Here is a 25,738-nt window from a genome sequence, read left to right on the forward strand (position 1 = left end):
GGAACCGATGACGCCAGCGGTTTGGTCCCAAAGAACTTACCACTAATTTCCAAATTTTTTGATCCCTCGAACGTACTACGTCGGGCGATCTGGGTGGGCAGATCATCTGTTCGAATTTTCCTGAGTGATCTTGAAACCAATAGGGACAATAGTTGCCCAGTAACATGGTGCACTGTCACCCACAAAAGTTCCTACGTTGTTTGAGAACACTTAAGTCCGTGAATGGCTCAAATGGTCTCCAAATAGCCGAACATAACCATTTCCAGTCAATGATCGGTCCAGTTTGACCAGAGGACCCAGTCTACTCCACGCAAACGTGGCCCACACCATTATGGAGCCTCCACCAGCTTGCATACTGCCTTGTTCACAAATTGATCCATGGCTTCCATGGGTCTGCGCCACACTGGAACCCTGCCATCAGCCATTATCAACTGAAAAACTGACCAGTCGACGATTTTCCAGCCGCTTAAGGTCCAACCGATATGGTCACGCGCTCAAGAGAGGCGCTGCAGGTGACGTCTTCTTCGCAAAGGCAATCGCGTTGTTCGTTTGCTGCCATAGCTCGTTTACGCCAAATTTCGCCCCTCTGCCCTAACGGCTACATTCGTCTTATATCCCACATTGACTTCTGCGGCTATTTCATGCAGTGTTGCTTTTCTGTAAGCACTGGCAGCTATACGCAAACTTCGCTGCTCTCGACCGTTAAGTGAAGACCGTCGGCCACTACCTTGTCCGTGGTGAGAGATAATACCTGAAATTTGGTGTTCTCGGCACACTCTTGGCACAGTGCAACTCTAAATATTTGAATTCTCTAACGATTTCCAAACTATGATGTCCCTTGCATCTAGTTCCACCTACCATTCCCTGTTCGAAGTCTGTTAATTTCTGTCGTACGACCATAATCACGTCGCATACGATTCCGCATGAAACATCTGTGTACTAATCATAGCTCCACCAATGCGCTGCCCTTTTATGCTTCGTGTACACGATTATACTGTCATCTATATATGTGCATATCGCTATAAGTTTTGTCGTCTCAGTGTTTTATTAAAAACATTTATTCACACTCACGATTTCGGCCTGCCATGCCATTCTGAAGTGGTAGGTCACTAACAAGGGAACCTCCCCATCGCATCCCCCTCAGATTTAGTTATAAGCTGGCACAGTGGATAGGCCTTGAAAAACTGAACACAGATCAATCAAGAAAACAGGAAGAAGTAATGTGGAACTATGGAAAAAAATAAGCAAAATATACAAACCGAGTAGTCCATGCGCAGATAGGCAACTTCAAGGAAAGTGTAACTTCAGGAGCGCCGTGGTCCCGTGGTTAGCGTGAGCAGCTGCGAAACGAGAGGTTCTTGGTTCAAGTCCTCCCTCGAGTGAAAAGTTTAATTTTTTATTTTCACTTTATGAGACAAACTCCTATGTTTTCATCACTTTTTTGGGAGTGATTATCACATCCACAAGAAAACCTAAATCGGGCAAGGTGGAAGAATCTTTTTACCCAATCGCCAAGTGTACAGGTTAGGTGGGTCGACAACATATTACTGTCATGTGACACACATGCCGTCGCCAGTGTCGTATAGAATATATCAGATCTGTTTTCCTTTGGAGGAATCGGTTGGCCTATGACCTTGCGATCAAATGTTTTCGGTTCCCATTGGAGAGGCACGTCCTTTCGTCTACTAATCGCACGGTTTTGCGGTGCGGTCGCAAAACACAGACACTAAACTTATTACAGTGAACGAGGGATGACTAGAACCAAGGACCTCCCGTTCCGCAGCTGTTCACGCTAACCACGGGACCACGGAGCTCCTGCGCTAACGCTTTCCTTGATGTTGCATATGTCGCGCATGGACTACTCAGTTATTATTTTGATTATTTTTTCCATAATTCCACACAACTTCTTCCTGTTTTCTCGATTGATCTGTGTTCAGTTTTTCAAGACCTATCCACTGTGCCAACTTATAACTAAATCTGAGGGGGGTGCGATGGGGAGGTTCCCTTGTAAGAAATCCGTCAATGCATGTATAAACCTGGCTGACACGATGGCAGTGTCCTCTTATGAGGATCAGATATGCATAGACGGATTTCATATTGAGCTATCAATTGGGAATAGCATAACAGGCCGAAATCTCGACCGTGAACAACAGTTTAGGCAGAAAACGAGGTCATTTCTAGAAAAACCTTAACTGTCGCATGGCATCAGCTATAGATAGTATTAGCAAATTAATGCCAAGAATTGTGAATGATATATTACAAGAAATATTGCATTTTGGTGTTGTAATGGTCCAAACGTTGATGCTGCTACGATTGCATTTTGATGTTGCAGTGATCCAAATGTCGATACCGCTACGATGTATCGAATATTTCTTTTACCCGTCTCTGCTGGATCTGAGATCACAGGTGGCATGGAAATGCCCATTCGACTAGGATTCGGGTTGAGCTTTTATCGCTTCCACAGGACCCGCGTACGCAGTTCGTCTGTGCAGGCACCGCGGAAAATATGTTGCGAATTGCGGCGCGAAGTAATTATTCTAAGAGTAATACTGTGCACTATGCAACAACATATTTTTCTTTACTGCTGTCGAGCAAAATCAAGAAAAGCAATGGCTAACTCATCAGATAAATGAAAATAATGTGAGTGTTCATGTACTATTGAGAGAGAGGCCTTTTCAAGGACCTAAAATAACATAAAACCACTGTTAAACACAAACTGTTTAATTTCAAGATTCCTTTTGATCGTAGTGTGTTCACTGAGTTAAGTTATGTTGAAAAGTGTCAGTAGCAGTTTCAGAGGATACCTCTGGCATAGGAACACACTTATGGAAGTTATTACAGTGCTACTTGTGCCTCGGTAATGCCGTCTACAAACAGTCCGATGCCGTATCAGTACAACGGCATACAACATGTCAAAACACCTAGTGTGCGAAAGAAACAGTTATTAAAACCATCAACGAACCAGGCAACTTACACTGTTTATAATTAAAGAATACTTAAAAGCTGAATATAACTGAGATACACAATGTGCAGTGTTATTCAGTATTCGTAGAACCTTACGTATTTAAATCTGTTCATTAAATACTGAGTGAATAACGAGGCCAGCAGAAGTCAGAATACTTTCAAGCAGTTTTATAAAACTGTTGGCACCACTGCTCCGCTTATCCTTTCTGTCGGAAGTTTCTGTAGGGTGCTCACAACACGAGGTTTCCACTGGAGGACTATCATACAGAGGCCATCAGAAAAGCGTTCCGCCGAAGTTCACAAGAGACTTTATTGGCAGGGCGGTGATCGATAGCATTTGAAAGCAGCTGCGGTTTGTCTTCCTCAGGACCATTCGTCGCTTCAGCCGTTGCCGGGAACTTCTTTCACTGACGGTCAGTTTTACCAGAAAAGGAACAGAGTGCGCAATAGCAGATAGAGTGGTTTTGAATACCACCGATAAATTTAATTCATGTAATACTCTGTTGGACATTTATATTACAGCGACTTGAAGACAGGAAGGATAGTTTCCTACATGCATGGGTATATACATGATTAGCATTTCAGCGCAGTAGTACGAAGAAGTTAGGAATATCACCATCTACACTGCCTAATAGAGAAAAGTGAAGCACGCAGAAAAGAAGGTGAAAAGAGAACGTAACATCACGGTTTGCGACGATATCCGATTCTATTTCAGTGAATTTAAAATCCGGTTAAATTTCCAAAGACTTGTGCAGTGTCGGAATACTGTTGCACCCCCTCCCTCCCCCCCCCCCCCCCCCCCGTGCACTGATTCGGATGGGGAGGGTGTCGAAGCGCGTTGAAGGCTCTCCTGGCACACAGCTGCTGGAAACGATCCTTGATATCCTGGGCACTGACAATGGGACGGGCTGGTCCCAAACATCTTTTTTTAGGGTCAAATGTAGGGATTTTGCTGGCCAGAGGAGTACCTCAACGTCACGCAGACAGAACATAGAGATACGTGTCATGTGAGGACGAGTATTGTCTTGTTGAAAAGTGGCACCAAGCTAGGGTTGCGTGAGAGGTAGCACACGAGGACACCAGATATCCCTGACGTACACATTGTGCTCTCGTAGGTCCCTCAATCACTATCAGCCCCGTCCTCAAATTATACCCGATAACACCCCGCACCATGACGCCAGGAGTGACACCATTGGGCCTCTCCAAAACAGTGGTAGAGAGAAACCTCTCGTAAGGCCGCCGCCATACCGATGATGCCGTTCATCGTTGAACACAGTGTGAAGCCATTCGTCAGCGGTCCATGTTTCCTGGTCAGGCACCTTACAGCCGGTTGTATTATGGTGTCACCAGCTGCCTCAAACGGGCGGTAATCTCCCAGTCTGGCTGCTCCTGCTCTCTGACCAGGGTATTGGGGTGACACAGAGTGTTTCAGGGAGTATATTACTTTTTCTCAGACGGCAGGTGCAAAACTGAATCACTTAAGCAGAGGTTGAAAATACCTAAAATGCCTATGAGCGCTCATGGGCTACTCATAGGCAGCATAACGCGCCTGGTACACGCGGCGCTCGCGGACCACAACACAGCTACGACACCTGAGGACCTGAGGATGAGCTTATAACAGTCCGAAACCGGTCATGTGAAAATAAGGTAATTTACAACTGTAGGGGTATTTTCAACCTCTACTATAATGCTCTGTTGCGGATGTTGTTCCAACAGGATTGTTTGTGAATGACTTAAGATTTGTTTGGTGCAAATTACTGACCGCCCATTGTGGTGGTAGGACGAGTTGGACCAGAATCTTGAAGACGAGTATGCCTGTCCTTACATTCCCAAGAAGTGCAACATCGGGCCACACTGAGCATACGAATGGCCTGCAAATCTGGAAATTGCACCGTTCCAACAGCTTGCCAAATGGAAGATCACAATGAGGCCCCTGTTGCATTCTGTTGGGTGTTGATAATGCAGTCTCATACGAGTGTAAGTGACTGTGTCCATAAAGTGATAACTAATCAACTAACGCCGGTCACGCCACTTATGCACTGGAGCGCCAAAGAAACTGGTATAGGCATGCATATTCAAATACAGAGAAATGTAAACAGGCAGAATACGGCTCTGCTGTCGTCAACGCCTATGTTAGACAACAAGTGTCTGGCGCAGTTGTTAGTTCGGTTACTGCTGCTACAATGGCAGCTTATCAAGATTTTACTGAGTTTTAACATGGTGTTATAGTCGGCGCACGCGCCATCGGACACGGCATCCCCGACATAGCGATGAAGTGGCGATTTTCCCGTACAACTATTTCACGAGTATACCATGAGTATCAGGAACCCCGTAAACCCACCATCCCCCGAATCACTGCAGCCAGGAAAAGATCCTGCAAGAACAGGACCAACGACGACTGAAGAGAATTGTTCAACATGACAGAAGTACAACACTTCCACAAAATGCTGCAGATTTCAGTGCTAGGCCAGAGTGTGAACCATTCAACGAAACATCATCGATATGGGCTTTCGCAGCCGAAGGCCCACTCGTGTACCCTTGATTACTGCACAACACAAGCTTTACGTCTCGCCTGGGCTCGTCAACACCGGCATTGGACTGTTGATGACTGGTAACATGTTGCCTGGTCGGACGAGTCTCGTATCAAATTTTATCGAGCGGGTGGACGTATGCGGATGTGGAGAAAACCTCATGAATCCATGGACCTTGCATGTCAGGAGGGGCTGCTCAAGCTGGTGGAGGCTCTGCAGTGGTGTGGGGCGTATTCTGTTGGTGTGATATGACACCCCTGATACGTCTAGATACCCCTCATGCGTCTGGATACGACACTGACAGGTGACAAGTACGTAAGCTCAAATGGTTCAAATGGCTCTGAGCACTATGGGACTTAACATCTGAGGTCGTCAGTCCCATAGACTTAGAACTACTTAAATCTAACAAACCTAAGGACATCACACAGAGCCATGCCCGAGGCAGGATTCGAACCTGCGACCGTAGCAGCAGCGCGGTTCTTGACTGAAGTGCCTAGAACCGCTCGGCCACAGCAGCCGGCCAAGTACGTAAGCATCCTGTTCAAATGGTTCAAATGGCTCTGAGCACTATGGGACTCAACTGCTGAGGTCACTAGTCCCCTAGAACTTAGAACTAGTCAAACCTAACTAACCTAAGGACATCACAAACATCCATGCCCGAGGCAGGATTCGAACCTGCGACCGTAGCGGCCTTGCGGTTCCAGACTGCAGCGCCTTTAACCGCACGACCACTTCGGCCGGCAGGCATCCTGTCTGATCACCTGCATCCATTTGTGTCCATTGTGCATTCCGATGGACTTGGACAATTCCAGCAGGACAACGCGACACCCCACAAGTTCAGAAGTGCTACACAGTGGCTCCAGGAGCACTATTCTGAGTTTCCACCAAACTCCCTAGACATGAACATTATTGAAAATGTCTGGGATGCCTTACAACGTGCTGTTCAGAAGAAATCTCCACACTCTTACGGATTTATGAACAGTCCTGCATTATTCATGGTGGCAGTTCCCTCCAGCACTACTTCACACATTAGTCTAGTCCACGCCATGTCGTGTTGCGACACTTCTGCGAGCTCGCAGGGGCCCTACACAATATTAGGCAAGTGTACCAGTTTTTTTGGCCCTTCAGTGCATACACTGAGCCTGGTAACAACACTAGCCGAGAACAGCACCAATATAGTAATGGTGGCCGTTGTAGCTGTCACACTGTCACAGAAAATTTCAAGTCTAATGATTTACACACCTGCCAATGGTATGTCCATATGCGAAGTTACGTTGATATCGGGCCATGTCTTAAAGATGCTTAGGTGTTTATGTAAAGCAGTGTATCTGCTGTACGTAAAGAAGGATAACGCAATAAGTATCTCATTTAAGCATCGGTTGTCATGCGAGAATTCAATGTTACGTTTCGTCTATGAGTATGTGTTCTACTACGAAAGCGGCAGGGTCAATGCGTGTCGACACTGCTGTGTATCGTTCAACGATGCTGCTCGCGTCGTGTGAATAAGAAATCAGTTGGTTTGGGTCACTCGGGAGGGTTATGCTGAATCTCGGAATCCGTGCGCGAGTCATGCCCGAGAGGACAGACATCGCTCTGGCATTCAAAATCGTATAGCCACGTCACGTACATTGAGTACATTGCACTTGTTTGTAGCAAGACAAATATGCAGGCGGACAGAGCGGCGATACATGAAGCAGCACAGACTGTTCGCACAGCGACGAAGATTGCTGCTTTCCTTTAGGTGCAAGAAGAGAGAGATGCTTCGACAACTGTGCGCCCAAGCACACGGGACACATGAGTATCTGAGGAGTTCCGGTCCCGCGTATATCTTGACAACGCGCTGAGGAGAACGAAAGCTGACAGATTTCATTCGTTATAGTAATAGGAGTCAAGCACCTGAGCTGATAATATGGGTTGCCATTGAGTATTGCATACTGGCTCGTCATACGCGCCAAGTATCTGGGCTAATGGTATGGGATGCCACTGAGTAAGCGGTAACATTACTTCTGGGACAGATACGCATTGATTCAGTCTGCAACAGTTGCATTTCTGACGTGTTAAGGTAGGTAGCTGTGGCCCATCTTGGCTCCGGGACATTTTTTTCCGTGATGTGTCTGATCTACCTCGACACAGAGGGCGTTATACTGATCCCTAGGCCAGCACGTTCTGCAAATATCTCATCCGCTGAAAATATCTGATCATCAGTTGTCGAGAAACTGAGCTGCCACCACTCGCAAGCTACTACGATTATTGGACTCTGGCTGACAGCCGAATCAGCGTGGAAAGAGCTACCCGTATCTGATTTCCAAATTCAGTTCGTCACAATGTCCAGCAGTGCTGTTGATACTGCCAGAGGTGGCGGTTGCGAGTACTAAATTTCACATTCCACTAATGGCTCTGAGCACTATGGGACTTAACTTCTGAGGTCATCAGTCCCCTAGAACTTAGAACTACTTAAATCTAACTAACCTAAGGACATCACACATCACTGCCCGAGGCGGGATTCGAACCTGCGACCGTAGCAGTCGCGCGGCCATTCCGGCCGGCTTCACATTCCACTCACAAATTTAATTTTGCAGTGTTGTTACGTGTAAGCAGAAAAGTAAAATTTCGTTACTTGCTTCCAGATTTTCACTCTGCAGCGGAGTGTGCGCTGATATGAAACTTCCTGGCAGATTAAAACTGTGTGCCCGACCGAGACTCGAACTCGGGACCTTTGCCTTTCGCGGGCTAGTGCTCTACCATCTGAGCTACCGAAGCACGACTCACGCCCTGTCCTCACAGCTTTACTACCGCCAGTATCTCGTCTCCTACCTTCCAAACTTTACAGAAGCTACCCCTGCGACCCAGGTGCTTCGGTAGCTCAGATGGTAGAGCACTTGCCCACGAAAGGCAAAGGTCCCGAGTTTGAGTCTCGGTCGGGCACACAATTTTAATCTGCCAGGAAGTTTCGTTACTTGCTGTTTTTCCTGCTTTTGCAATGTTAATGACCACCAGTGTGTAGGATTTTCTTAGTTATTTTTAGAAAATCAGCGGTAGACCTAACAGATAAACTGTTTCCCAATGTCAGGTAAATTTTATAAAAAAATATAATCACTGATTGTGATTTCGTTACATTTAACAACACTAGCAAATTCTCAGACACACGATACAAGGCTGATGTACTTCAACTGTGAGGAATTCCTAGGGTTCAAATTTCTCTGAAGGTTTCATGATTGAATCAGCAGAATGGAAGAATCTCAATGACCAAGTCAAAAGTGAGGGATTCCCTCCTAAATGAAGTGTAGTTACGACAGAGGCATTCCTAATGACACTTCTTTCAGCGAATGTGATTGGATACGCCGGCAGATTCACCGATTTTGTAACTCTCTTTTTGTATTACCGCTCTAGAAGCTTGATCGCTAATGAACTCTGATCGCAGTTGGGGAGAGCGTTTCTATGTTGGTTTCATTGATTACCCAACCCGTCTACTGTCAGCATAGCTTTTAGGAAAGTAGCGGGTTTCAGGAACCTGTAGAGTGACGAGGGTTGGTTTCGGCGTCGTTTGATGGAGAGGATCTCACGTAAGGGGAAGAGTCCCGCCTTAGCGGCAGTGAGGCCGATGCAAATGAGATTCCGATGGCGACTCTGCGGGGGGAAGGGGGGGGGGGACGGCGGAAATTGGCGTCGCCACCTTGATTTCCTCCCCTCCCGCCCTTTCGTTGCCCCCTCCGCCACATTACGGCGCAAATGGCCGTATCGCCAGCCGATACTTGGGCCCCAGGGATGATTAATGGGTGTCAGCCCTCAGGAACCTGATTAACCCGGACAAGCGGGCGCCAGGTCGAGATGTGCGGCCTTACTCTCCCGCGCGGGGTTAATGCATAACAGAAAGCTGACGAGAGGAGAACTACGGCAAAAGACAACACACAAAGGAAGACGGGATGACTGCACAATTGCTGCCAAATTTTTGGAAGAAATAAGGACAACAACAGTACTAATAAAATGCCATCCTGTGTTTTTCATGAGGAGGAGGCAACATGAAACATTCAATGTGAACCAGAACTCCACCGATAAAATTTCGGAGGTTTTTCAGTGATATTTTTTAAGTGTTTTGGTATAACGGGCACGTGGTCTCTGATGACTCGCTTCAGGTAAGTGAGTTTCGTTTGATTTCTTGCCCTCATTTATTTTTGTATCGCTCTGAATACATCTGCAAAACACCGCTAATGTAGACGGTATCCACTCTGTGTCTTGTTTAGAAAGACTTGTTCCATCCACTCATAGTACTTGTTGCTGACAACAGTAAAGCCCACTTTACCCTCCGAACTCAAGATTTCATTCAGTACTGCTCGGTTCTGTCTCGTCCCTTTTCCGGCAGAGTTAATTGCTCGTTAACGGTGACACATAGCAGGACGGTTGAGTTTACTCATAAACAGTTTGCCGAAATTCACCTCGTGTAAGAATCCATTGAATGCAACGATAGAGCGCACAGCCTCACAACACTTTTTTGCGTCCGTTTGAGGGCTGTTGCATTACTCTGTGTTTTGTGTTGTCGTATTAAACCATTTCGCTGGTATTAGGGTGACAAACTGAATAAACTATAATTACATAATTACTCTGAACTAGACACCGGACACCACGTGTCCCTTGCACCAAAATACTCAGAACGTATCCCTGAACAACCTCCAAAATGTTATCGATGGAGTTCTGCTTCAGCATGTGCGGTAGACATCATCTCAAACGACATAGACGCAGTTTTTCTCATACTGATTCCATCAATATCAAAAACTATTCAGGACAAGCGAAAAATATCACCTCAGATTTAATCAGAGACGTCTATTTAGTAACATCGCCGGGCGCAATGTCAACGTTTTTCAACGAATTCCCCTTCTATTGATAAGAATATTACATGAAGGCAGCTGTAGTGAATTCTTATAATATAAACTCTCACAGAACGCACATATGTAATCACGGATCAGAATATGGTGTCATTATCAGGTGTAGCATTCTTGATCTGCACCAGATAGCTCCATGTATGTTTCCACCAAAACTGACTAGGGAAAGGCATCTTTTCCTTGAACTTTCTTTCCCAGAATTAGCGAAAAAGTCTAGCTAATCGTATGTAAAAGGTGCAAACGCCAGAAACAACTGTCTCTAACCCTTTAACCATAGTTTTATGTCATCTGGGTAATTTCTTCTCTTTGAACAGGTCAGGTCGTAGGGGTGTTATAGTACAGTCAGCCACATCAACAGAGATTACAGCTGATTTCTTTTTATGGGTTCATCTGAAAATTTATAATGAGGAGATTCCTGGGATAATAAATATGTAAAGAATTAAGCAGGTCTGAGTCATTACGAAAAAAGGACATACAAATGGTAGGCGCCTTTTTGGCATTGTAACATGAGGAAAACCGTCTTGCGTTTGTCGCTCAGAGTGTAATATCATTAATCCGAGTGCGTAAACCATGAAGAGAACAAACGATGGCATCCTGCATTTGTCAGCCTCATAAGAGGACACAAATGGCGTAGCTGTATGGGGTGTCAGTGGGTACACAGTTAGCTCTGGACTGCAAATCAGCTGGACAGCAGCTGTTCCACTTCTGTGATTTTAAGGTTTACGGTTGTGCCTATTTTCGATGTCTGTGTGACATTATCTTACAACAATAGTCAGTTCGTTCGTTACATGTCCATACATCATTTGAGCTAATTGTTTACCTGAATAATTCAGAACTAATCAGTCTACTACACATGTATACACGACTAGTTTTGACATGATTAGTTTCAACATTGAACAACGTATTATTTTCTAATCCTATGCATGGAATTATACTTAAAAGCAGCTTTATTTACAGGCTACCATTTTTAAATAAAAACTCACTTTTGGAATAGAGGAAATGATTTTACCTAGATGTAAATCTTGCATTGCTACCTCTCAGACATCGTATGTTATTTAGAAAATGATCAAAGATTTTTGTTGATGATATTGAACTCCTTTCTGAGTCACTGACAACGTTAATAATTAATAATAAAGGCCATATTTTATATAATGTTGTTGATATGGACATCGCTATTCGTATCAAGTTGTGATGCATTATTTAAGACGAATTTCATTAGTGAATATATACACTGTGAAGGTGCAACTACGATGCCCAATCCTCGAAGAGGTATCTGCAAAATGATAGCGTGTGAACACCACGCATTATTCTTCCTGCTCGCCTTTGTTCAGTCAGTACTTTCCTCCTAAATCGTCAGTGATCTGCAAAAATTTTTTTGCGTGGAAATACGCAAAATATGCTAGGAGGTTGATTCGTTTGTTCCCAAGACTAGAAATTATAGAAAGAGCAAAAGTAGCTTAATTGTTTGAGCAGCTCAGTGATATGCTTCTCCGAGTTCAAGATTTGATCAATATGTACACCCATAAATTTGGAGCATTCTACCCAATTTCCTGACTCCTGCTCATGTGCTACATCAATTGTTGGAATGATTCTGTTTACTGTACGGAAATGAATATACAGCACTTTTTTCCAAATTTAAGGAGAGTCCATTTCCTGAGAACTATTTTTTAATTCCCTGAAAATATCATTTACCATCTCTTCTGTTACTTTCTCCCTAATGGGATTTATTATACCACAAGTATCGTCCGCAAGAAGTACCAAGGAGATGAATTTAATTTCAAGTTCATTCAAGCATACAAGGTGTACGAATGAACCAGTAATTTAACCCGGGTACTCTCTTCGCGATTTCTCCTCTTTCCTCTTCCAACATTATGTGAATGAAACAGCACAACTTTTTCCTTCCGGTTGTTAAGTATGATTAAAGTAATTTATAAAGCCATCGATTCCATAAAACTTAAGGGTTTCTAAGACAATAAGATGATTTACGAGAGGGTTCTGATACATCCGTGGCTTTAAAAAGAAAATAGGCTTCTTTGAGTTAGAAAAAAATTATTAAGTCAATATATTTTCCTTTGAGCTCAGCCAATTTATGGTATATTTGTTCAAGATTCTTTAACCGACCAAAATTGTCGATTGTGCTGGAAATCAATCCCCCGCTGTCTTTCTGGCATCTTATGTTCAGAAATAGTCATACCTTAGATTTTTCTTGAGGTATGCGAAACATTCTCAGAGGGCCAAATCAGGTGAATGGAGTGGATGTTAGAGGATTTTAATGTGAAGATCTGCCAATTTTTGCTGCGTGATTACCGCCTTGTGAGGAGGTGCATGTCTTACAGATAAAAGATTCCTTTTCTCAGCTTTCCTCGACGGTTCGAAGTATCTTGGGAAGTTCACATTAGTACTTTGCCCTGATGGTTTTATCACAATGTAAATAGTCAATAAGTAGAATTCCGTCTTAACCCGAAAGAAGAATGCGAGCAACTTGTCTGCTGATCTTCGTTGGATTGAACAGCTGGACGCAAAGAACCACTTTGCTCCCATTCTTAGGGTGTTCTTTGGTCACAAATGTATATCCATGTTTCATGCACGGTGATGAGACGCTCAAAAAATTTCCACAGGACCCTTGAGAATTAGAACCAAAATTTACTGTGAAGGAACCAATCGTTCATGCTCTTGGTCTGCACTGAGACATTTGGGAACTCATTTGGCTGAGAGCATCCTCACGTCCAAAATCTCATGAATAATTTGACCCTCACATCCCCGGGATACGTCGTTGGTCTCAGCCATATTTTCAGCAACTGGTCTCCAATCATCCAGGATCACGGAGTGAACAGCAACCACGGTATCCGTAACTGTGGCTTGAGTTGGCCTTCAAGGGCGCTCTTCACCTTCAGTACTGAAATTCTCTGTTAAAATGCAGCAAATAAATTCTTGATAGTCGAACAGGAAAGGCAGTTATCACCTGGTGTGTCAGACATATCATCGTAAATTTATCTGGTCGTGTTCTCGTTTAAGAAAACGTTTTTAATCTCGGCACCATGCCCCTGCCGCATATACTTGGGAGTGCTAACCAACCTAAAAACATATGACTTGTAATGGCTACTATTATTACCCAGAAAATGAAGTAAATACTGATGTAACGTTTTTCAGTACAATTACTAATAGAAGTATCTGCACTTATACCCGTTAGAACAAGGTAATGCCAAAACATTAGAATTAATCTACATCCATTTTAACTATGAAAAGCCAAGGTCTTACCAGCACACTCTCGTTTGCAATCAAACATTTTAGAAAGCTGAAAAAAATACCAACTGGTGATATTTTATTGCTTAAGACAACACAGGGCCACACTGCCTCTGCCGCCATGAACTACCCCTACAGAAAAGACGTTTGACTGTTGCCGCGGCGTGCACGCTTTCCTCATGTGTCCCGCACTCGAAACGTGCTTTGGCGAGAAACTGGAGCACCACGACACTCCCCACCCGCTACTATTGATGAACTATGGCATAAAACTAAAGGAGGTTGGAGTGATGTACTCGTATCACTCACTCAAGCGCAGATAGACCCGACGCCCAGCCGGCTTTGAACAACTGTTACTAACAGATAAGGAAGGCCTGTGCTCTAAATTTCACATCCTGTACTTCCACAAATCTCCTACAACCAAATTGAATAATAATTTCTTCCTGCTACACTGATATGCAGGCGGCCGCTGTGGCCGAGCGGTTCTAGGCGCTTCATTCCGGAGCCGCGCTGCTCCTACGGTCGCAGGTTCGAATCCTGCCTCGGACATGGCTGTATGTGATGTCCTTAGGTTAATTAGGTTTAAATAGTTCTACGTCTGGGGGACTGATGACCTCAGATGTTAAGTCCCATAGTGCTTAGAGCCATTTGAACCATCTGAACTGATATGCACGATAAGAAAAATTTCGTCATTTTGCTCTCATTCTTGTTGTCGCAGTTTTAAAGTGGAAAATATTGTACTCCACTTGGAAATTCGCAGTCATCCTTCATACATAGTACTTAAATAATCATGAACCCAGCTGCACATAGGCCTACATCATCATAAACTGCTTTTCAGATATGACTTTGGAAGCAATCCCACAAAAAGCTGGCGGTAAAACATTATTGTTGTCTCTAGTTTATTGTGGGCGTCCAACAGTGAATTTTGTATTCATGAACGTGTCATTCGCCCTTCACAATAGCGGACAATTCTACCACTGTACGTAACGAGACGAGCTAAATAATACATTATTCAGCAGCAAAGGGTACAGGCAATTTTCATTTCGTCGTACTACACGTCATGAAAAACAAGCGAATTTCCGCTGCGTACGTGCGTATGGCACGCCTTGTTTTCAAGTATTCGCAGGCACGAAATAAGAGAGATTATTGGTTCTCTGTCATTCGAAGCCGTGTTCAGAGATAATTACCAGAATCTTCCACGTACGAGATACAGTTAAAAAATTCAAAGTCAGAGCAGTCGTATGTTTTTTTTCTACAGGAAAACGTCAAAAGGGCGATTATATATCGAAACAGAATTCATAAACTACTTTGTTTTTGTAGCTAATATAGTTCACATACATAAACGAGCTTTCTTCTTTATTTTGTGCGTGAAATCTGTCGACTTTACTGGTATATTTTCGTCTTTCTTTGTCAATTCTCACTTTATCGGCGTCCGCAGCTCGTGGTCTCGCGGTCGCGGTCTCGCTTCCCGAGCACGGGATCCCGGGTTCGATTCCCGACAGGGTCAGGGATTTTTCACCTACCTCGAGATGGATGGGTGTTTGTCTTGTCCTCATCATTTCATCCTCATTCATCAAAGTGGCGAGATTGGGCTGAGCAAAGGATGGGAATTTGTACGGGCGCTGAAAACCGCGCAGTTGAGCGCCACCAGAACCAAACCTCATCATCACTTTATCCGCAACGTTCCTCATGGTTCGTTTTCCCAAGTGTAAGTTCCAGTACTGACCTACTTTACGTCAGTATTGCAATCAGTTCATGTCTAGTTTAAAAACTTCTCATTTTTTAATCAATTTTAGTGACACTCGTTTCTGTTTCATAGTTTAAATAATAACACACTTACCATGTATGTTACCGTAAATGCATAGCACGGCGCGTTTCAGGAATTTATTACGATGTTCAGGTGTTACTATTTGCATGGCTGCTGTATATGATGTGTGTGTTGCATGGCTTCTGTATATGATGTTGGTGTGTGTGTGTGTGTGTGTGTGTGTGTGTGTGTGTGTGTGTGTGTGTGTTTGTGTTTGTGTGTGTGTTTGAGGGGAGCAGGTGAGGGGAGATTTTCTCTTGATCTGCAGTCGCCTATTTATGGTTTTACTGTAATTGAAAAATATAAATCGAGCATTTCTTTAAACGCTAGTGCGCTACATATCATTTATTCTCCTCCTCCTTACAAGTATTGTCCGTCCTTCATTGTACAGAAGTTCACACGCACAGAAATCATCACCCACGCCGTTAACTTTTCTAAAATCTTAATATAGTCCAAAGCTACTGCGACAGTATTCTTTCCCGTAGAGATTGCATGTATTCCGAGGAGATCAGTTTCAGTGGATGACATTATTTACACTAAATGTCACTTATAAATCCTACCAATAACGATAGTGACTACTTATGTTAACGGTTATACCTTACATATTTACACGAGTACTACTCCGTTACAGACACTGACAGGAATGCATAAATGACTAAACCTATTTCCGTATTTACTATAGTTACTACATGTAAGTGAAAATCTGAAGAAATAATCGGTTCAGTTGGTAGCTTGTCACTGAGAATTTTTTCTCTAGCTTTTTGTGGTGAACAGAAATTTCTAAGCCCTCTATTAAATTCACTGTATGTGATTTCTGGAAGTGATAGCGTATGTTACAATTTTCTTCCATATTTTTGCATGGGTATCTAGGTATGGCTGAATTTCTGAATTGGTATGTGTATAACAGTTGATTTGTTCTGCGTATTTAGTATGAACATTCCAGCCTGTCTGTCCTACGTAGCAGATTGATCAAGTTTTACACGAGATTTTTTATATTTCTGAATGTAGGAATTTGTTCTTTTGTTTAAGGGGTGAGGTATTTGCTGATCTAGTTTATTATTTGTAGAGAAAGCTAATTTATTCGTTTATGTAAGGGTGCTGTTGATGCTGCATATCAACGCCTTCAAATTAGTGTCAGTGTCGTCGTCATCATCATCATCATCATAATAGGCTTCAAGAAATTCGTCTGTAACCTCTTCTTTCGCCAGATGAATTTCTCTTGCACAGTCGTGAAGTCTCCTGTTTCCTGTTCGTAAAATACAGGTTTGTTTAAATCCGGTACAAGCTCATAACACGACTAGGGCAGCACAGCCCTGTTGGCCTAAAAAAGAAATCCGCTGTAGCAACGTTACAGAAATAACTTGTCTGTACTGTACGTTTCCACACCATAGTCACAAGTAAACAACTGAAGAACTGTCTAATTGTAAACACGTTCGTATCGACTATTCGAAATATTGGCGTAGTGAGAAGATATCGATAACATCCACAGTAAACACAGAATTTGCGGCAGCAGAACTGAAGTCTGCTGTTTCCACTTTTACAACAGGTCGACTAAATATCAACTCCAGGTGTTATTTGCAAGTCTGCCACTGTGATACAACCATTTCCGAAAGTATCTTACAGCTATCAAAGACCGCAAATTTTCATTCAACAAACACTGCTGGAAAACCCTGGATCGGACACAAGCTTTAGCCATATGGGAAAGCAGTGTGAAATTCCAGAAGGGTCAAGGGGAATGGAATGACTACCTGGAAGTTACACCAACAGCCCTTAACTACATATTCCAGGTACACACCATGAACACTTTAAACTTCATTTATCTTCGTTGAATGTGCGCTATGTTCCGTCTTGCACACTTTTTCTTTTTTACATTTTTCATTTCATACTTGTAGAGGATGAGGAGATTAACGTCCAACGCCCCGTCGACAAATAGATCATTAGAGATGGCCCACAAGTTCCGATTAGGGAAGGATGGGAAAGGAAATAGGCAGTGCTCTTTCAAACGAAACATTCCGTAATTTGCTGGAAGCGCTTCAGGGAAACCACAGAAAACCTAAATCAAGGCGGCCGGAGGCAGGTTTTAACCATCGTCCTCGCGAATGCAAGTTCATTATGCTAAACACTGCGCCACCACGCTTGGCCAATTTGCGTACTTCTATTGACATATTACCGTCTGTCATGAAATAAAAAAGGCAAATTTTTATACACCTTTAGCCCTCCCAGTGCTCCCAGTTGAAACGAACACTGTATACTCACAAAAGAACTTTAGCCAGAACACAGAGTGCCAGTCTGATAGGTCTGGAGTACTGGTCATTGTTGTATGGAGACCTCTAGCTAATCTTTATGCTTCGTTCTTCTTGACGGGAGAGTTTCGCGACCATATTACAATAAATCTTATTTGAAGTCTAGGAATAATTTAAAATTTAATATGTACTCTCTCTGTGCCACGTTATATGGCAATCAATAGAATTTGAAAATTCAAGTTAACTTTACGATCAAATGTCTACGATATGGCATTATAACACAACTTAAAGTCCCAATTACTTCGAATGGATAAGGTATGACTTTCCAAATTAACGTAAACGTACAAACCAGCAGGCAGGCGTGGGAAGACCTAAGAAGTAGTGAGTCGGTAACATAGTACAGTACAACGCTAAGATCGTTCCTCGTTTGAAATATGGATACCAATGTAATCGCCGTATTTTATCAGTGATACTTTTTCACAATGAATCTGAATCCCATTTATGAATGTGACATTTAGTTACTGCATTACTTCTTCGATGTATAGTCGAATTATGCAGACGAAAGACTGCAACCTTGAAATACGACATTTTTAATCGGAGCACTTTCTTCTGAGTCTTCCATTCTTATTATTCCTATTGACCGCTGGACATTGAGGAAAAGTAACAACGAAAACCTAATCTACCGACAGAAGTAAGACCTTCTATAAAGTCTAAGTACGTAGAAAAAGATGAGTTACTTAGTAAGCATAATCCAGCTTGGTACAAAAAGGTTAATCTAATTTTACATGGGTAAAGAAATCTTCATTTTCAAACGAACTGTCCGTTTTAGAAGGATGTAACTTTTACACATAAACATAAAACCCCGTGGGGATGCCTTTTGTTCGAAATTTTTCTTTTATCTTTCTCGAACGCTCAATGCGCCCACCTTGGTACGCTTGACAAACATCTATTCGGTTGTCAAACTCGTCCATATACTTTTGCGAACATGTCTGTAGTTACTGCTAACACGGCCGTCTTGTGACCTTTCGTCATGTGACGTTGCATTTCATCCGTAGTTGTTGAGTGGAGAGGCAGTACCAGGTGAGATAAGAGGCCAGAGGAACAATGCGAGATCGGTAAGGCACATACGACATATCCACCGGTGAGGCATACAGAAGGGCTCTTACATGCGAGTGCCAGGGCGGTCGTTACCCACATTGTCGAAAAATGAAATTTTCGGCTTGTTCTCGCAAATGTGCAGTAATCCATATCTCCAACAATTTCAGGCATATCATTTCCTCCGTTTCCTTAGCAAATAGGGTCAGTGTAACATTTCTGCTCTTCCTGCCTTGACACATCACTTTATCAGACAGACGAACAGCGCAAAATGGTTGCATGTGCAGGGTTATGTGGAATGAACCCTAAAGGTAAATTCTAGCGAACTGCACTTGATTCTTATCAGGTGCAGGTTTGCTTGTAATCATCTCTTCTAAAGCTGTCTCAGTGTCCCAAGAGAACGACTCCTCCGTAGGTCGCAGCTAGTAACAAGAGACTAAAAGACAGTTGTTTTTCATGTGGGTTTTGGAAATCCTTATTTATTTTATTTATTTTCTCAAGTAAAATGTAACACTGGTCATCCACATATGTCCAAAATGTGGATGGTAGAACTACACTGGATATAAACGTTTCCTGGGGCAAAATTACAGTTCAGCTCACTTTTAATGAAACGAAATAACCAATTCTGCTGCAAACGTGTCACCTTTATGAAGGCTAGCGTCCGCCCTGGGCTATACTAACTGTTTCCCGTTTTCTCGTGCAGAATGCACCTTTGTGATTGGTCGTTAAAGTTCGCCAATAATTCGTCACATTATAGCGATTCCTTTGTTAGTCTTCATGGAGTTTTAATAATTGAAATTGAAGTTACACAGGGCGATTCTTATTATTGTTTAAACACCCCCGAAGCGACACATGCGGCCACAAATGTCGGGGAAGTACCCCAACAGTGGATAACAAATGTTGAAAATGTGACGTCACCAGATGACGTACACGCCGCGCGTGAAGCGGTTGGGCTTGTCGGCCCAACTCTCGCTGGCAGTGCTACACAGCGCTCCACTAGGCGACGCTGTTTTCGTAAATGTAAACATGTAAACCAACTCACAATAGCCTTGTACTGCCACAACAGCGAGCATTACCGTATCACACCGGATAAGAACGAAAACAAGGGTACCCTAGCGGAGCGATGTGTAACACTGCCCGCTACAGACGAATGTAGGATCGACAAGCCCAACCGCTACTCGTGCGGCGTAATACGTCACCTGGTGACGTCACATGTTTAACATCTGCCATCCACTTTTGGCGCATTTCCACCATTTACGGCCTCATGTGTCTTACATAAACTGTTTGTCCCAGCCGCTTCGTCTGGTTTTAAATATTAATAAGACAGACCTTGTATAGACATTAGACTGACTTTTCAGCATTAACACATTGGATTCACAGTCGTTGAAACATTAAACATGAATACTACACATTGTGCGTCTTGGCGCCTATCTAATACGGTATTACTATCTGTCACCGCTCGAGGACAACTCAGCCTATTTTCCCTTGCTTTCCCACACTTCCGCTCCATACGGCATGTATGTGGATTGGGTGTGCGACGTTCCCTACCAGCTCGCATAGTTACACCAGCGTACGCAGTTAGATACGATACAACAAACCACGATCCTCAATGTGACATAAACACCGGACTGGGAAGTAAATCGTTTCTCGGAAAATTGCGGAATAACACATGATGCTAATGCTCCACAATGATATGTAGATTTTCTATTCTCACATGCGTTGCAGCGGTGCGTTTTTCCACTTAAATGAAACGTAGCCTCATCACTCAACAACAATCATAGCGAAAGGAAGCTATCTTCCACCTCTATGCCCAGAAAGAATTCACACGTTGTTGATTATCATCATTATTCCAGAATGAGATTTTCACTCTGCAGCGGAGTGTGCGCTGATATGAAACTTCCTGGCAGATTAAAACTGTGTGCCCGACCGAGACTCGAACTCGGGACCTTCGCAGGTTCGCAGGAGAGCTTCTGTAAAGTTTGTAAGGTAGGAGACGAGATACTGGCAGTGGTGGTGGTGGTGGTGGTTAGTGTTTAACGTCCCGTCGACAACGAGGTCATTAGAGACGGAGCGCAAGCTCGGGTTAGGGAAGGATTGGGAAGGAAATCGGCCGTGCCCTTTCCAAGGAACCATCCCGGCATTTGCCTGAAACGATTTAGGGAAATCACGGAAAACCTAAATCAGGATGGCCGGAGACGGGATTGAACCGTCGTCCTCCCGAATGCGAGTCCAGTGTGCTAACCACTGCGCCACCTCGCTCGGTACTGGCAGTAGTAAAGCTGTGAGGACAGGGCGTGAGTCGTGCTTCGGTAGCTCAGATGGTAGAGCACTTGCCCGCGAAAGGCAAAGGTCCCGAGTTCGAGTCCCGGTCGAGCACACAGTTTTAATATGCCAGGAAGTTTCATCATCATTATTAATAACTTGCAGGCTGGCTGGGGTAGCCGAGTAGTTCTAGGCACTACAGTCTGGAACCGCGCGACCGCTACGGTCGCAGGTTCGAATCCTGCCTCGGTCATGGATGTGTGTGATGTCCTTAGGTTAGTTAGGTTTAATTAGTTCTAAGTTCTATGGGACTGATGACCTCAGATGTTAAGTCCCATAGTGCGTAGAGCCATTTGAACCAATAACTTGCAGTAACTGAATCATGCATGCCTTCAAACGCAGTGTTTTTGCCACAAAACACGGCAGAGGGACGCGTCAGGAACGGCTAAATGGTTCAAATGGCTCTGAGCACTATGGGACTTAACTGATGTGGTCATCAGTCCCCTAGAACTTAGAACTACTTAAACCTAACTAACCTAAGGACATCACACACATCCATGCCCGAGGCAGGATTCGAATCTGCGACCGTAGCGACTGTAGCCACTGTAGCGCCTAGAACCGCTCGGCCACTCCGGCCGGCCGGAACTGCTAACTCTCGGCTGGTACGAAGAAGTAGACTTCTGTGAACGATGTGAAGAAATGCTTATAGAGCTCTACTTTCCAAACTAGCACAGAGGAAGAATCGTTTGATTTCACCGTACTTAAACAGTCAGTGCGTCGCATCTACTGGTGACACAATCGAAAGCTTTGAACATTTTGACGTACAGTCCCGTACACCTGGGGCAAAACACGCCGCACGGTAGTACGTGAATGGCACCAGTAAAGCGGAAAACGGAGAACGACATTTGTTAGTGTGTTTCTGCCTTTAGACTCGACGAACATTGGGTAATGAATAATTGAGCGACAAGCTATTCAGGGCTTCAACGCTTGCTCCTTCTTGAAAACCCCTACCGGCAAACCCAAGAATTCTAGAGCCAAAGTAAACTCTCAGTTTCACATGCGTAAATTAAATGTTCTATTTTCATCCATGAAGAGGAAATATTCTCGTAAAATAGGATGAATCTTTTTGAAATACCTTTTATACAGGAAAAGCCAAAGAAACTACACCTGCGTAATATCGTGTAGGGCCCCCACGAGGAGGCAGAAGTGCCACAACAGGACGTGGCATGGACTCGACTAATGTCTGAAGTAGTACTGGAGGGAACTGAAACCATTAATCCTGTACGACTGTCCATAAATCCGTAAAATTACGAGTGGGTGGAGATCTCTTCTGAACAGCAAGTTGCAAGGCATCCCACATATGCTCAATAACGTTCATGTTTGGAGCGTTTGGTGGCCAGCGGAAGTGTTTAAACTCATGAGGGTGTTCCTGGAGCTACTCTGTAGCAACTTTGGCGGTGTGGGGTGTCGCATTATCCTCCTGGAGTTTCCTAAGTCCGTAGGAAGGCACAATCGAATGAACTGATTGAGGTGATCTTACAGGATGCTTACTTACGTGTCACCCATCAGAGTCGTATCTTGAGACGAGACTCATCCGGAAAGACAACATGTATCAACAGTCCAATGTCAGTGTTGACGGGCCCAGGCGAGGCGTAAGGCTTTGTGTCGCGCAGTCATCAAGGGTGCATGAGTGGACCTTGGCTACGAAAGCCCATATCGAAGATTTAGTTGAATGATTCGCACGCTGACACTTGTTCAAGGTCCAGCATTGAAATCTGTGGCAACTTGCGGAAGGGTTGCAACTCTTTAACGTAGAACGTCGTCGTTGGTGTCGTTCTTGCAGGATCTTTCTCCGGACGCAGCGATGTCGGAGATTTGATGTTTTAACGGACTCCTGATATTCGCTGTACACTCGTGAAATGGTTGTACTGGAAAAATCCTCACTTTATCGCTACCTCGGACATGCTGTGTCCCATCGCTCGTGCGCCGACTATAAGACCACGTTCAAACTCACTTAAATCTTGATAACCTGCCATTATAGCAGCATTAACAGATCTAACAAATGCGCCAGACACTTTTTGTCTTATATAGGCGTTGCCGACCGCAGAACCGTATTATGCCTGTTCACATATCTCTGTATTTGAATAAGCATGCCTATACCAGTTTCTTTGGAGCTTCGGTGTAGTTCCCTAGAAGTTTCGCTTCTCACTGAGTTTAAAGTCACACTACTCGAAACATAATCTCGTTGATAATCTACTATAATTCTGAATGGGTGTTAAGATCGAAGCTTATCCGAGTTGTATTTCATTGTGTTCAACGTTTAATATTATATAACTCGATAAATGTCACGCAACAACCTCCGTCCGAACAGGCCTTGGAAGACCCAACGGTACCGACCCGCCGCCGTATCATCCTCAGACCACAGACGTCAATGGATGCGAATACGGAGGGGCATGCGGTCAGAACACCGAGCTGCCAACCATATATCTTTTTTCGAGACAGGAGTTGCTACTTCTCAATACGTAGCTCCTCAGTTTGCCACACAAGGGCTAAGTGGACCCCACTTGCCAACAGCGCTGGGTACACCAGATGGTCACCCATCCAAGTGCTAGCCCAGCCCGACAGCGCTTAACTTCAGTGATCTGACGGGAACCCGCGTTACCACTGCGGCATGGCCGTTGGCTCACGCGATAAAGCGAACTGAAAATTCGGCAGAGAAAGAGTTACAACGTGCGTTCCAGTTTTCTTATAAGTGAACGCTGCTCAGACGCTACGCTTGCAGTATTGCTAAAGCAATCAGGAGATGTAGGTATTTTCACAAGAGCGCCGACTTACGTTTCAGACACTTTCGTTTGCAATACTTCTGATACATTTTCACTAAGTAAAATGTGTACGAATCCGTGTTTTATCTACACTACTGGCCATTAAAATTGCTACACCAAGAAGAAATGCAGATGATAAACGGGTATTCATTGGACAAATTATACTAGAACTGACATATGATTACATTTTCCCGCAATTTGGGTGCACATGTCCTAAGAAATCAGTACCCAGAACAACCACCTCGGGCCGTAATAAAGGCCTTGATACACCTGGGCATTGACTCAAACACAGCTTGGATGGCGTGTACAGGTACAGCTGCCCATGCAGCTTCAACACGATACCACAGTTCATCAAGACTAGTGACTGGCGTATTGTGACGAGCCAGTTGCTCGGTCACCATTGACCAGACGTTTTTAATTGGTGAGAGATCTGGATAATGTGCTGGCTAGGGCAGCAGTCGAACATTTTCTGTATCCAGAAAGGCCCGTACAGGACCTGCAACATGCGGACGTGCATTATCCTACTGAAATGTAGGGTTTCGCAGGGATCCAATGAAGGGTAGAGCCACGGGTCGTAACACATCTGAAATGTAACGTCCACTGTTCAAAGTGCCGTCAATGCGAACAAGAGGTGACCGAGACGTGTAACCAATGGCACCCCATACCATCACACCGGGTGATAACGCCAGTATGGCGCTGACGAATACACGCTTCCAATGTGCGTTCACTGCGATGTCGCCAAACACGGATGCGACCATTATGATGCTGTAAACAGAACCTGGATTCATCCGAAAAAATGACATTTTGTCATTCGTGCACCCAGGTCCGTCGTTGAGTACACCATCGCAGGCGCTCCTGTCTGTGATGCAGCGTCAAGGGTAACCGTAGCCATTGTCTCCGAGCTGATAGTCCATGCTGCTGCAAACGTCGTCAGACTGTTCGTGCAGATGGTTGTTGTCTTGCAAACGTCCCCATATGTTGACTCAGGGATCGAGACGTGGCTGCACGATCCGTTACAGCCATGCTGATAAGATGCCTGTCATCTCGACTGCTAGTGATACGAGGCCGTTGGGATCCAGCACGGCGTTCCGCATTACCCTCCTGAACCCACCGATTCCATATTCTGCTAACAGTCATTGGATCTCGACCAACGCGAGCAGCAATGTCGGGATACGATAAACCGCAATCGCGATAGGCTACAATTCGACCTTTATCAAAGTCGGAAACGTGATGGCACGCATTTTTCCTCCTTACACGAGGCATCACAATACGGTTTCACCAAGCAACGCCGGTCAACTGCTTTTTGTGTATGAGAAATCGGTTGGAAACTTTCCTCATGTCAGCACGTTGTAGGTGCAGCCACCAGCACCAACCTTGAGTGAATGCTCTGAAAAGCTAATTAATTGCATATCATAGCATCTTCTTCCTGTCGTTTAAATTTCGCGTGTGTGGCACGTCATCTTCGTAGTGTAGCAATTTTAATGGCCAGTAGTGTATATTAACTTTTTCCGCTTTAATTCACACTCTTTATTTCCCGTATTAATCTAATTTCGCAACGTTGGTGCACAATGACCCATTTATTCTGGTATTTATTGAATCGAAATCCCTAGGCGAAACAGTTTCTCTTAGAGCTTCCTTCGTAACCTTCAAGTATACTTCAGTGTGACAAAAGGGGTGAAGCTTATATAACGTTGGTGTTTGCTTGTAATGCTATTAATATTACAGAGATCTCGATCGTCAATGAAACATTTATTGTGTGAGTGCATGAATTTCACTCCGTTAGTCGTGGTATCGTTCCGTATGGTAATTAATACTCCATCACCTATTTCTTTTCCTGTTTCGTCCCACTGTCTTCTCAACAGCCACTGTCACACCTTTGTCTTTCTCATCGTCAATT

At 44.1% G+C, this 25,738-nt stretch overlaps 1 pseudogene; it reads right to left on the minus strand.

Annotated features, from left to right (window-relative positions):
• Positions 1–23,584: 23,584 nt before the first annotated feature.
• Positions 23,585–23,702, minus strand: LOC126191780 (5S ribosomal RNA; annotated as a pseudogene).
• Positions 23,703–25,738: the final 2,036 nt, after the last annotated feature.

The sequence above is a fragment of the Schistocerca nitens genome, chromosome 6 (assembly GCF_023898315.1).
Source record: "Schistocerca nitens isolate TAMUIC-IGC-003100 chromosome 6, iqSchNite1.1, whole genome shotgun sequence".
NCBI lineage: Eukaryota > Metazoa > Arthropoda > Insecta > Orthoptera > Acrididae > Schistocerca > Schistocerca nitens.